The sequence below is a fragment of the Carettochelys insculpta genome, chromosome 32 (assembly GCF_033958435.1).
Source record: "Carettochelys insculpta isolate YL-2023 chromosome 32, ASM3395843v1, whole genome shotgun sequence".
NCBI lineage: Eukaryota > Metazoa > Chordata > Testudines > Carettochelyidae > Carettochelys > Carettochelys insculpta.
This window is the reverse complement of record NC_134168.1, coordinates 9,860,837-9,875,639: the sequence shown is the minus strand read 5'-3', so window position 1 is coordinate 9,875,639 and position 14,803 is coordinate 9,860,837. Positions and strand designations below refer to the sequence as shown.

The window sequence follows — 14,803 nt, the reverse complement described above, 5'->3', positions numbered from 1 at the left end:
TTATAGAGTTTGTTTAGATGGTTGAGTAATTAATTGTCTTCTTTCACATATGAAAGTCTCAGCAGAATTGCCCGCAGACGTGTCTGCAAGCACCAGCTCTTCTTGAGGCCACTTTATACTAGAAAGGTACATGATAACCCAGACAGAGGAGCCTACAGGATAAATTGTCTTGTGGTGACAAGGAAGGGACTTCAAAGAAGTGCAGATGACCCTCCCCTCTGGTATCCCCTTACAGAATGAGGCTAGTGAGCGTGGGAAAAAAACTCTTTTTACCCTTCGAGCAGTTTTTCCCCCACAGATCTCCCCTTTGATGCTCATCAGCAGTATCACTCTAATTCTATGTTGGACATTCTCAGCTATTCTTCTTCTGCTAAGATGCTTAACCCATCCTTATCTTCTAAATCTACCATCACCAGTACTACTTTGGTTGTGTTCTGAGCAAATCTTTGGGTTTTCTTATTGCATTGTTTCATCGTGCACTTAGTACAAGTAAGGCAGCAGTTAACGAGCACATACACGATAACAAATATAACAAGAATGATTATCAGGTATTACAGTAAGATTTTTAAGCTTCCTCCAAACCATCCTCCAACATCTGGGATCCAGTTCCATGGGTCCCATGTTTGGACCTCACCGGCCCTTTTAAACCTTGGATTGCTGATTTAATTTTTGAGGGATCTCGTTCTGTAATACCTGATTTATTAACATAGAAACAGCAGGAAGGGTTAACAATAGCATAAACTTCTCCTTGCTGAGTTCGGAGCAAGTCCAGTGCTTGTCGACTTTGAAAGTCTAGTCTAGCTATGGAATCCATTTCCTTTCCAAGGGACTGGACAGCCTCAGCGGTGGCATTAAAGCTCTGTTCTAATACAGTACGCACGATGGAATGAAAAACAGTGGTTATATGCAGAAAAAGTGACAAGATGAATTTCTTCTACGGCTGTGCCAGAGATTAGGGGCTTATTTGAGCAATCAGGTGCTTGCCAGGAATTATTAAATCAGATTCCATTATCCATGATTGGAAACAGGGAATGGTTACACCAATCTCGGGTCTCATTTACCCATAAAGGGGAGTTAAACTGTCTGGGTTTGATAGGAATGCCGCTCAGAAAAGAAGTATATCTAGGAGTCATGTGGAAGGTGATTGGTATCCTTGAGAGAAATTTCCTTAATCAGCTGGGTTGGTGACCCACTGTCCATCATCTGACTCTAGCCATGACCACATATATTTTCTGGGACCCACCCCAGGTCCTTACCAGTGTGAATTTCATTTTCAAAACGCAATGGATACACAGTCCTGGATGGATGTAGTGCTTGAGTTAGGGGTATCCCTGAGGCACTCAGATTTTTATGCCAGATCTGCCTGTTTCCACAGGCCTATGTACTCCTTGCTGTGCAGTTTCATTCTGGGCATTCACCCACTACCCTTTAGAATACTGATTACCAGTAATTCTGAAATTTAGGGATTTTGCCCAAAGGGAGGCAGGAGTTGGGACAAACTGTAATGAGCCTCCACTAAGCTGTTCACATATCCAACAGTCACTTGCATTGGGGAGGGACACACTTTCCTGCAGGGCCTCCCGATAAGGGTGGGGAAAGTTATATACTAAGGCTTGTCTTACTATTAGGAGAAGGACAACAATCCCCATCTTATTATAGTATCTTAAATCTCAAAAATAGAAAAGATAGTAATAGCACAGTAACTTGGAAGCAAATAGCACAACAGTCTCCTGAGTCAAGCTCAGTCATTTAGCATTCTTTGGCTTGCCTCTACAGGCACTCTGAGATGTCGTAGTCTCTTAATTCACTCAATACTGCAAGGAGTTTCCTTTTTGTGAGAATTACAGGGTGCTAGGCTCACCTGTAGGTCTTTGGTGGCACAGTCCTACTTCTCAGGTTATATCTTGAAGCTCCCAGTGGAGGCCTGTCTGGTAGCAGTCTGGCTTTGGAGTCTGCCTCCTCGGTCTGCTGAACCTCGTCCTCACGTGATTCCTCCAGGAAGGGGTCCTGGGTGACAGGGTCAATCAGCTCTGCCGGGTCTACAGTTCGGCATACGTGACTCGCGTGGATCCACAAGGGGTGCTCCTTCACCTTCGCTGCTGTGTGCGTGGTGAGCAGCACTTGGAATGGTCCTTCCCACTGAGCTGCCAGGCAGTTCTTTCTGCAATGTTCCGTCATGAGCACGTAGTTACCTGGTTGGATTTTGTGGCACGGTACATCAGTAGGTACTGGGAGGGCTTCTTTTACCTGCAAACGTTAGCTGGAAGCAAGCTTCCTTAATTGGATAACAAATTCAGCCAGAGAGTCAAACTCTTCACTTAAAGTTTTTACAACTCTAGGGGGTGATAGTCCCACTGCCATGGGTCAGCCAAAGACTATTTCATGGGGTGTGAGGTTGTGTTTTCTATGAAGTGTATTTCTAAGATGCATTAGCACCAAGGGTAGGGCTTCAGGCCACTTCAGTCCGGTGTCAGCACACATCTTTCCTAACCGTTGTTTTATGTCAAGGTTCCTTCGTTCTGTGTGGCTGCTGGCCTGTGGGTGGTATGGGGTATGGAACTGCTGAGAGACATTTAAAGCCTTGCAGATGGCAGTCGCAAGGGATGCAGTGAAGTGGCTCCCTCGGTTAGAATCAATTCGTAAGGGCACACGGAATCTAGGAATGAGCTCAGTCAATAACGTCTTAGCTACAGTCACGGCATCTGCTTTTCTGCAAGGGAAACATTCAATCCAGCCTCTAAACAAACACACTATAACAAGACAATAGTGGTAGGTCATACATTTAGGAAGTTCAATAAAGTCAACTTGCAAATACTGCAATGGTCCTTCTGGCCATGGGGTGGCGCTTGGAGCCATAGTTTCTCCGCCTGCAACATTAAACTGCTTACAGATCACACATGAATTAGATATCCTTGCAGGTTCTATGTGCATGCCTGGGGCGTACCATTGTTTTAGCGCCTCTGAGGCCACCCCCCCTTTTGATCATGTGTGTCATCTGTTCAGACACCTGAGCTAGCTGTCATGTAAGAGATCTCGGGGCGACATGGAGGCCATCAGGTACAACTAGGATCCCTGCTGGGGATAAGGAGCAGCCTGCTTTCTCCCAAAGATTTCTCTCTGCAGGTTGAGCGGCTGTCTGGAGTTCTATCAGGTCCTGCAAAGAAACAGGGAGAGAAAGACAGACCAGAATCTGAACGGGAGCCGGAGGTCCATGTGCTGCTCCATGTCTGGCTGCAGCATCAGCACTTGCATTACCCCTAGAAACAGAACTGGTGGCACCTGTGTGAGCCAGGCAATGGGTAATAGAGAGGGATGTGGGGAGCTGAATGGCATCAAGGAGTTGGGAGATAAGGGGACCATGGGAGATAGCAGAGCTGGAAGAGGAAAGGAAACCTCGTTGTTTCCAAATTTGTCCTGTCGCATGACAGACAGAGAAAGCATATTTTAAGTCAGTGTAAGCAGCAGCAGACTGTCCGGAAGCCAGGAGGCAAGCAGGGCTTAAAGCGATAAGTTCAGCTGCTTGAGCTGATCTGATACCTGGAAGAGAAAAGGCTTCTAAAACATCCGTATCTGAAACCACGGCATATCCAGCCTCTCCTTCACCAAATGGATTTCTTTTACATGACCTATCAGTGTACAATACCAGATCTGCAATTTCCAGGGGTTGGTCAGACAAATCTTGGCGAGGCTTAACACAGTGTTCAAACAATTCTTCACAGTCATAGGTGTGAGGTTCACCATCAGCCGGTAAAGGAAAAAGAGTCGCTGGGTTAAGTACATTACGTCTTTGAATGACAACATTCGGGGAAGAAAGGAGAACATTCTCATATGGCTCTGCCTCTAAACAGACAGATAGATGCTGGGTGCGGTGTCGCTGCAAGCGAGCAGAGACAACATGGGGGACCTGGAAGATAACACTGTGACCTAATCAAAACAAAAAGCAGTCAAGCAGCACTTTAAAGACTAGCAAAATGGTTTATTAGGTGAGCTTTCATGGGACAGACCCACTTCTTCAGACCATAGCCAGACCAGAACAGAGTCAATATTGAAGACACAGAGAACCTAAAACAGTAAGCAAGGAGGACACATCAGAAAAAGATAATCAAGGTGAGCAAATCAGAGAGTGGAGGGGTGGGGGGGAAGGTCAAGAATTAGATTGAGCCAAGTATGCAGACAAGCCCCTATAGTGACTCAGAATGTTCCCATCATGATGTAAAAAATGTGTTAATGTGCCGAATTTGAATATAAAAGCCAGCTCGGCCGAATGTGATAGGTTGAGCTTGTTCAAGTAATTCAGCAGCAGCTGCAACTGCTCGCAGGCAGGTGGGAAGCCCACGGGCTACTGTGTCCAGGGTTGCTGAAAAATAAGCTCCTGGACAGGGTGTGGGCCCAGAGTGTTGACAGAGAACTCCTGCTGCGATTCCGTCCTGCTCATGACAAAAATAGGGTGAAGGGTTTACTATAGTCAGGTAAATCAAAAGCTGGGGGCTGCGAGAGACGGGTTTTGAGGGAAAGGAAAGCAGATTCACAATCCAGAGACCAGTTCACAGGATCAGGTGCTGAGTCTAAGAGTAGCACAGTAAGGGGTCGGGTGAGTCCAGAGAAATTAGAAATCCATTGTCTGTGCTGCCTCCTCCTCGAGGTGGCACAGTGGCAGTTCCTGCCCGGTGTGCAACGCTGGCCCAATAACACACCGAGAGTGGAAGAGATTAACCTAAGTACTTTATTTGGTATTCCAAAATAGCGTGCAGGGGGATATATTCCACAAATCCTGCACACCTTACAACAAGAAGTGAGCAATACTTATACCTCCTCTCCTCATTTGTTCACTCCCCTCCCAACAAACCAGGGGAGAGCTTCTCATAATTCCCTTATCCACTCCTCCAGCTCAAACTGAATTCCTACTGCTCATATGACATTCCGCTCTGGTAATTCCCTATTGAGCAGGAGGTAAAGTTCCTATAGATTATTAACAGAAGGTAAGTTACAGGGAGGTAGAGTTATTCAGTCCTATAGAACATGAACAGGATTTCATTAACAAAACAATGCTGAATTTCCTGAGAATATGAAGGAGGATTCACTAACAATGCTGAGTACAATATTGAACTTCATGGAACATCAGTAGGCATTCATTTACAAAACAATGTTTCTATGAGAACAGAATATAACATTCCCCCTGCCAACATCTGCAATATCCTGCAGCTGTTGGAGAAGCCACTTTCCCCTGGGGTACAGTGTTCCCCAAAGGTCCGAGGCTGGAGGTCAAAGCAGTGAGGCAAGAGAGAGATCTAAAAGGAAAGTTTGTTTGCATATATGCAGGCTGCCAACTTCCAGAGAAGTGGGAGCCCTGAGAATCAGTTTTCAAGCCTTTTTATACAGTTTGTTTAGATAGTTTGGTAATTAATTGTCTTCTTTAACATACCAAAGTCTCAGCCAAGTTATCTTGAGATCTGTCTGCAAACACGAGCTCTGCTGACTTCAGTTTACCCATCAAAGGTACATGATGACCAAAACAAAGGAGACTTCAGGGTAAATTGTCTCTAAGTGACAAGGTAACAACTTCAAAGAGGTGCAGATGACCCCCTAATATCCTCTCACAGAGTGGAGTCTGGTTATTGTGGAAAAGGTAAAAATTTTAACCCCTACAGCAGTTGTTCTTTTTCCTTTTCCCCCCCCCCACAGCACCCAGCAATTTGGGGACTTGACGTTTGGTTAATGGGCGAGGAACGGAGAGTACTTGTGAGATCTGCTCAGGTGTTAACTGGCGGCCATCTCCTGAAAGTAAATGTCCCAAGTACTGAACCTGTTGTTTTACAAATTGCTATTTGGCTTTGGAGGCCTTGTGACCCCTTTCAGCTCGGCATTTCAACACATGCAGAGCATCAGTTTTACATCCTTCCTCAGTCTCACTGGCAATCAACACATCATCAACATATTGAACCAGTTCACATCCACAGGGGAGAGATATGGAATCAAGGTCAGCTTTCAGAAACTGAGAAAACAAAGTAGGGCTTTCACAATAATCTCGGGGAAGACATGTCCAGGTTAACTGATGACCCTGAAAAGAAACGGCAAAGAGGAATTGGGAATCCTCATGCACTGGAAGAGAGAAGAAGGCAGAACATAAGTCTGTTACAGAGAACCATTTAGATGTGGCTGGAATAGAGGTAAGGATAGTAGCAGGGTTAGGTACTACTGGAAAAGGTTCAGGAACTTGTGGGGAAGTCCGAAGGGGTAATGTGAGGACCTCACGGCATTGTCAATAATTACAGGCATAATGTTGGTCAGTTCCCAAGTGGCTAACACGTGGGGATAGTCTGTGGAAGCAGGTCTTGGCTGCTCGGAGGATCAGGCCAGGGAGCAGCAGCAGCATTGAGCTGTCTCTGGTGTTGTAAGAGACCCCAATTTTGTTGTGCCATGTCCTGCTGGCATTTGTGGAATTGATTTTTCCAGTGGCCATTTTTGCCGCATTAATGACACTGCCCAGTTCTTAGGGGTTCCTGGGGCTGAGCTAGTGAGCGTTGCTGTTGTTGTTGGGGAAAGTTCAGTTGGCCAGAAAATGGAATAAAGTTTCAGCTTCTAGGTGACAGCAGTGCATAAGTTGGGCGCTGTTTAGGGTTCTGCTTTTTCTGCAGATCTGCAATTTGAATGGCCATGAGAGTTGTTTCTAATTCCTTTTTCTTGGCTTTGTCAGCTTGCAAGCTTTCCCAAAACTGCATTGCTGCCCCCTGAATGTGAAGGATTGTGTGCTCTCTCGAGCCTACAACGTTATTTTTAATCCTGTCTCTGATTTCAGGGAGGAGATTGTCCACTATAACTGTGATAATAATGGGATGATTACCTTGCACTTCTGGGTCAATTTGGGAAAATTTTCGAAAGGCAGACAGGAGGCGTTCAATGTATGAGACAGGAGGTTCATCTGGCTTTTGCTTAACAGCTTGTATTTTGAACCAGTCCTGCCGCACTGGGACAACCGCTCTAATTGCATTAAGGAATCCCTTCAAGTCATTGTTCAAATCATTTTGCTCATTATCATAGTGGGGAGGTGGACCAGGGAGAGGATCATTTGGCCGTTGAGCACCCTCATGATGTGGGGCTGCTAACTGAGCTTACTGAATTAAAGCTGTATAGTCATGTGGAGGCAGATTACCTCTTAAGAGCCAGTCCATGTCCCGATGAGCAGGGTTATAAATGTTAAGAAGACTTTGTATTTCCTCACGGAATCCTTGGGGGTCGTCTTGGAAAGGAAGCAAAATGCTCTTCAAGTTTAAAATGTCAGCAGCAGTCCATGGGAGGTGGATCCGCTGTGGAGTTTCTCATGAAGCCCCTGGAAACATACTAAGGGGAGCCGCTATGACTTGTGACGAGTTTCCCGCATCAGAAATATCTATGGCTGGTGACAACTCTTGTGAGCTCTTACATAAGGTCGGGAAGCAGCGTCGCTGAAAGGAAACTTCAAATGGGCGAGCACCCTTCGCAGTTATAACAATGTTTGTGTCCGTGCAAATTCCGGTTGGCTTCCAGCCAGCTTTAAGCAACTCACGGTTAAAGCTAGGAATCAATTCCTGAAGAGTATGTTCCCTTAGGGGCTTAATGGGTTCATAAATCATATCAGGATGGCCCGGCTCAAGTGGGGTGAAGGGTGCTTCTGTCTGGCGCAGAGATGGGGCCTGCTCTGATTGATTAGACAGTGTCTGGCTTATTTGTGCACAAGCCGCCTGATCTGGTGGAGGCGGTGGATGTGTGGGAGACAGGGGTGGCGGTAGCCAACTGTGCACAGATCCAGAAGGTCATCTGGCAGGTCAGGGACAGGGGCTGGGGCAGCCTTATTCTGAGGCACCTGAGGATATAACTGTGCCGTTGCTGAGTAGAGTGGGGGGCAAAGATGATGATTCTGAGGAATCGGGCTGTTTCCTTAGAGTACCCAATTGTTGCTGCAGTTTTCAAATTAAGTCTTTCTGGTTAGCCATTATGCTTTGGTGGTGGTTCTTTTCTGCCACATCCTCCCAGAGGTACCAACATTCCATCTGGTTAGGATGTGTTTCCTCGAGGAAACCTCTATGATAGGCAAGCTTTTCCAAATCAAAAATGCCCTCTAGTGGCCACTGTCTCCAGGCATTCCCGTAAGCATAGCCATTCCAAATGCTCATCAATTTCTTGTCCACTAAGTTTCAAACTTGCTGGCAATTTCCCTAGCTCACTGTAAGTTCTGATCATCTGAGACAAGGGAGTCCCAGGCTATGAGATGCCTTTCCCATCAGTTGGAGACAATCTCGAGGGAGCATTCCCACCCATGATAGCACAGTATCATGTATCACTTCGATTCCCACCCATGCAAGGACAGCACAGGAGCCCAGCAGCACTACCCTCTCAAAGGGCAGCACAGGCGTCCAGCAACACAACCCTCTCCAAGGATAGTGTGGGAGTCCAGACAGACTGTCAGCTTCACTCACACTTCTTACGAACTGGGGAGAAACCTCCCTTGCTTTCAGCAGCTGTTCAGTAGCACTGACAGTGCCAGTGCAGCTGTGGTTCTGTTCTGGATTTCACTCACTCAAAACCATGCGCTTGGACTCGCCACCAGTTAGTCAGCACCAATCCAATACCTTGTGTTAGCTATACCCAACGTTTTAAATCTCTCTCAAGCCTCCTGGAGAAAATTTAGGAACAAAAGATGACTCTTACCGCCACCCGGTTCAGTCAGGGACGAGAACCGGGAGGGAGACCAGGGGATTTTAAATGGATCCCTTACCCTTCAAATGCGTGCTGTGGCCCGATCCTGTTCCTCACCGTCGACCTCTCCAGCTGGAGTTCCAAGCCATCCTGCTCACAGCACCAGTTGTCGTGGAAGCAACTTTCCCCTGGGGTACAGTGTCCCCCAAAGGTCCGAGGCTGCAGGTCAAAGCAGCGAGGCAAGAGTGAGATCTAAAAGGAAACTATTTTTGCATGCATGCAGGTTGTCAGTTTCCAAAGAAGTGGGAGCCCTGAGAATCAATTCTCAGCACTCTTTATCTATGAACTTGAAATTATCATCAACGAACAGGCATCCAAACAAGACCTCACAGTACAAAACTTTACCACTGCCAGACAGCATATTTAGAAAACACACTTCCTCTCTCTACAAAAAAGAAAAGAGCTCACCTAATTAACTATTTTGCTAGTCTTTAAAGTACTACTTGACTGCTTTTTGTTTTGATAGTGTAGAGACTATGAAGGCTTACTCTCTGTTAGTATTCAACATCCAATCCGCACTATCCAGTTACGTGGACTCCCTCCTCAAACCCTATGCCACCAACGCTCCCAGCTATATCCGAGGTACCACCGACTTCCTGAGGAAATTACAAAACATCGGAAAAGCTCCTGATAACGCCATCCTTGCCACAATGGATGGAGAGGCTCTGTACACTCATATTCCACATAAAGATGGATTACAAGCAATCAGGAACACCATCCCTGATGCCACCACAGCCAATCTGGTGTCTGACCTCTGTTACTTTCTTCTCACACACAATCATTGCCGTTCTGGGGACCATTTATACCTCCAGATTAGTGGAGCTGCTATGGGCACCCGCATGGCCCCACAAGATGCTCATATATTTATGGCTCACCTGCAACAACGATTCCTCAGCTCTCGTCCCCTATTACCACTCCTCTACTTACGATACATTCATGACATCTTTATGATTTGGACCCATGGGACACAGGCTCTAGAACAATTCCACAGAGACTTGAACAATCTACACCCCACCATCAACTTATGCCTCCATTACAACATGCAAGAGAGACATTTCCTGGACACCACAGTACTAATCAAGGATGGCCTGATCACTACCACACTGTACCGAAAACCCACTGATCGCTATACTTAGCTACACCCTTCCAGTCTTCATCCTGCACACTTGACTAGATCCATTCTTTACAGTCAAGCTCTTAGGTATAATCGCATTTGCTCTGATCCAACTGACAGACACCAAAAACTACAAGAACTTTACCAAATATTCATAAACCTGAATTACCCACCAGGAGAAGTAAAAAAAAAAAAACAAATCGACAGGGCCAGACGTGTACCCAGAAACCAGCTCCTCCAAGATCAGCCCAAAAAAGCCAAGAACAGAAGACCACTGCTCATCACTTACAGCCCCCAACTCAGACCACTGCAACCAATTCGTAAAGACCTACAACCTAGTCTTAATCAGGATGCTACACTCCAGAACGCCCTGGGTGACTTGCCTCTTCTCTCCTACAGACAACCTCCCAACCTCACGAGGATCCTTACTAACAGCCACAGTCTATACCCCAGGAACACCAGACCTGGAACCTTTCCCTGCAATAAAGCCCGCTGCCAGCTTTGTCCACGTATCTTCTCTGCAAACACCATCACTGGACCTAACCAGGTTACTCACAGAATCACCAGCACTTCCTCATGCTCCTCTAATAACATCCTATATATGCCATCATGTGTCAACAACGCCCAGAAGCTTTGTAGATTGGACAGACTTCGAACTCCCTTAGACAAAGGGTCAACGGGCACAAAACAGACATTAAAACACTCCGCAGCCACAAACCAGTTAGTCAACCTTTGAATGGAATGGGCCATTCTGTCAATGACCTCAAGGTATGTGTGTTACTGAAAAGAAATTATCGCTCCTTTGTAGAAAGGGAAGCGGACGAATTGACCTTGATATTCCAACTCGGAACGTTAACGCATGGTTTAAATCGGGATGTGAACTTTCTGAGTCACTATAGGGGCTCTTCTGCATGCTTAACTCAATCTAATGCTTGATCTTCCCCCCTACCCCTCCACTCTCTGATTTGCTCACCTTGATTATCTTTTTCTGATTTGTCCTCCTTGCTTACTGTTTTTGGTTCTCCGTGTCTGAAATATTGAGTCTCTTCTGGGCTGGATATGGTCTGAAGAAGTGGGTCTGTCCCACGAAAGCTCACCTAATCAACTATTTTGCAAGTCTTTAAAATGCTCCTTGACTGCTTTTGGTTTTGAGAGTGTAGAGACTTGCAAGGCTTACTCTCTGTTCCTATTCAACATGCAAGGCGCTACATTTAGCCGTTTGGAATGGAGATCCATCAACTACACGAAAAAACTCGCCCAGATCCAGACAGACATCACCTTTCTCTCCAAATGAAAGGCAATGGACATTATACCCTAGGGACTGGCAGTGAAAAACCCATTACAATCAACATACTACACTGACGACAGTGAACATCTATGCAACACGCTTTCTAAGAAACTGCGGAACCACTTGATCAAAAGCCTCTACAATAAACAAAAGATGATCAAAAATGAACTCTCTCAACTTGAAATTATCATGAACGAACAGGCATCCACACAAGACCCCACAGGATGAAACTTTACCAGTGCCAGACAAGATATTTAGAAAACACACTTCCTCTCTCTACAAAAAAGAAAAGAGAATAAAGTTTCTTCATTACTTCAGTCCTCAGGATACTTCAACCACAACAACAGTAGCTCGACCAACAACATTGTTAACCTCTCAAACTACCAGCTCAGCCCCGCAGAGGAGTCTCTCTTATCCCGGGCTCTTTCCTTCTGCCCTACTTCCCCCACAAACTTCATACAATTCTGTGGGGACCCTGAAGCCTTCTTTCGCCGCCTCCGTCTAAAGGAATTTTTCCAGCACACCTAGCAACAACAGTCTGACTCTCTCGACGCCCCCCCACCAACAACAAAAGAAGAAGAACTCTACGTGGACTACCCCTGAGGCTGGTAGTGAAAGTCCGGACTTCTCCGTACACTGCTCCCGCAACCGCGCTCAGTCTGACATGATACACAAACAATGCCAAAGGAGACCCAATCTCAACTATGCTGAACGCTATGCTGTCCAAAGTCTCAAAAAAACCCGAAAATATCCTAATCAAACCATCTGACAAAGGGGGTGCTGTTGTCATCCTGAAGAAGTCAGACTATGAACAGGAGGCAGCCAGACAACTCTCCAACACCACATTTTACAGACCTCTCTCCGCTGATCCCACTTGGGAATTCCAAACGAAATTACAACAACGACTGAAGGAACTCCCTCCTGCTGCTACTCGGGACCTCATTAACTCACACACACCATCTGAGCCGCAGCCTGGATTATTCTCTTTACTTCCCCAAATCCACAAACCTGGAAACCCTGGACGCCCTAACATTTCAGGTATTGGCACCCTTACCACCGCACTATCCAGTTACGTGGACTCCCTCCTCAAACCCTATGCCACCAACGCTCCCAGCTATATCCGAGGTACCACCGACTTCCTGAGGAAATTACAAAACATCGGAAAAGCTCCTGATAACGCCATCCTTGCCCCCAATGGATGGAGAGGCTCTGTACACTCATATTCCACATAAAGATGTATTACAAGCAATCAGGAACACCATCCCTGATGCCACCACAGCCAATCTGGTGTCTGACCTCTGCTACTTTCTTCTCACACACAATCACATTCCTGCCTCTCTTAGGTTTTTCAGTTTTTCATCCAGGATGTATCCTCTAATTTCTCCCGGAACCCCCTCCAGGAACTGTTCCCTCTGCATCAGGAGAGATATTTCTTCCTGGGTGTGGGCTTTCTCTCCAGAGAGCCATGTTTCCCAGTTTTTTTAGTACACGACTGGCATGTTTGGGGAAGGGTTTGGTTGGGGTCCACTTGGAGGCCCTGAAACGACACGGGGCCTGTTCAGGAGGGAGTCCCATCCTGAGTCTGGCCTCTTGCTTCAACAGTTCATAATCATTTGCCAGGCCCCCTGGCAGGTCAGCTGCCACCACCAGTAGAGGACCAGTGATTCGTGATCTTAAGTCCATCATGTACTGACAAGGAGGAATGTTGTACCCATGGCAGGCCCTCTCAAAGTTGAGGAAAAAGTCCTCAACATCATCCCCTACTTGGTACACGGGGAGTCTCCTGGGGGGCAAAATGGTGATGGGGTTGTTGTGTGGAGTACCTGAAACATCCGCCCGCTTAGCTTTTTCCAGTGCTACTTGGGCCTTTAGTTTCGCGCTCCTCGTCTCTGCGGCTATCTCGGCCGGCTTTACTTGTGCATGCCTGTCCTCCATCTGCATGAGGAACTCCATCTCTTTGTCAGTTAGAGTCTGGCCTAAGGCATAATCCCACATAGAGAGAGCTGGGGAGGGGGAAGTAGGGCAGCTGCCAACCCCTCCTGCCTCCTCAAGGTCACTTCCCCTTGGACTCATCAGAACATGCTCCTGTTTCCCCTCTCCAGTGTCTGAATCTTCCCTGGAGCTGGACATCTTGCCTTGCTCTGAGGCTGCTTCCACCTCAGGGTGTTGTTTAGGAAGGGTTGGTTTCTCTCGGGCTATTTTGCCCGATCGCAAAAGCATGTACTGGGCTCCTTCCCTGCCCTATACTAGCTAAACCATCCAGTTGTCCTGAAAGCTAGGAAAAAAACCCAACTCTTTGGAATGGTCTGTGTGTGGCTAAAAGTTAACCTTCTGTCTGCCCCACCCTGAGGCAGCACAAAAACAAAACAACAAAAACAAAGGGGAAAAAAAAAAAGAAAAAAATTGCAGATCTTGCAGCTCAAAAGAAAAACTTGTGTCCTTTTAAAAATCCTGGGTTCTCAACACCACTGCCACCATGTCATGGCTCCTTCCCCACTCTAGCAAGATAAATGCAGAAGTGGGAGCCAGCAAAAGTACCTTTAAAACCTCATCTACCAGGTTTCGGTATAAACTTTCCCCAAAAATCCCACAAACCTTAGATTTTGGGGATAAAATTGGCTGCCACCACCCGAGTAATAATAAGGAAACCAGGGAGAGACGACTTGGGTAATCTCAGCCCCAAAAGTAAAAACCAGGACGAAAACATTAACCAATACCAAGTTAATAAAAGGAAAAGAGAGAACTTCTATTTTGACAACAGTATTTGTGTTGCAAACCTCATGACTAGATTACAAAGTTACAAATAAAGTAAAAGAACATTTCTAAAAACGGCCCAGACATCAGACCCTGCTTCCCAAACCATAAAACAATCAAGCCTAACAGATCTACCTTAATTTTACCTGACTGACAGAAGATTGGAGGGCCTGTTCTTGGAGGGAGCTATTCTGTGTCTCTCTCCCTTATGGCTGGAAAGAAGAAGAAAAGAAAGCAGAGAACAGAAGAGGGAGGAGCCAAAATTCAATTCTTACCTACATTCCTATAGGCCAACCCCACCTGGCTAAGGAGGTTAACCCTTTTACTCCCAGGCTGCTGGCTAACCCTCATGATCATGACACAGGCCCTCCCCACTCATTCCCAGTTCCGACCTAGGGAGCCTGTGTGGCTGCTGGTGGGGAGGGTTCCCCTTGTTATGAGCACTGCAGCTCTTCCCTGGGTCACTTCCCCAGACCAGTCCTCCCACCTGTACCTTCTCCAGGTAGTGGCCGTGGCAGGAGCAGCAGCAGCAGCAGCAGCAGCAGGAGCCTGTTTTTCCTTCTGGCTTGGCTGCTCCTGTGTGTTCAGCCCTCTTAGCCTTTCCCCCTATCCCAGGGTCTCCTGGGCAGCACTTTAGCCCCTTGTGGATGAGCATTGCTCTCCTCCTCCTGCTGCCTCTGGAAAACTCCTCCTTCTGTTCTGTTCTGTTCTGCTAAAAGCAAGCTTAAGTGAGACCAGCTGTTCCCTATTCTCTCAGTGCAGCCCCCTCCCCAGCTGCTCACACCCTGTAGGAGACCAGCAGGACTCCTGTGGGGTCCATCCCCCCCTTGGGAACCCTCCCCACATATTGGAGACTGGGAAGTGGGCAGGCGTGGTGCTGGGAGTGGGCAGCCCCTGGCTGCTTGAAGCCCCTG

The 14,803-nt window shown here is 46.8% G+C and overlaps 1 long non-coding RNA gene across 2 annotated transcripts; it reads right to left on the bottom strand.

Moving 5' to 3' along the window:
- Positions 1-437: 437 nt before the first annotated feature.
- LOC142005043 (uncharacterized) lies at positions 438-14,350 on the bottom strand. Of its 2 annotated transcripts, XR_012643056.1 has the most exons (4): positions 14,036-14,350; positions 12,959-13,111; positions 8,753-8,892; positions 438-4,062 (listed from the first exon to the last, which is right to left on the bottom strand). It is a non-coding gene; the product is annotated as an uncharacterized LOC142005043 (long non-coding RNA). The 2 variants fall into 2 exon arrangements; XR_012643057.1 differs by lacking the exon at positions 12,959-13,111 and having other exon boundaries at positions 14,036-14,085.
- Between the last annotated feature and the right edge of the window lie 453 nt (positions 14,351-14,803).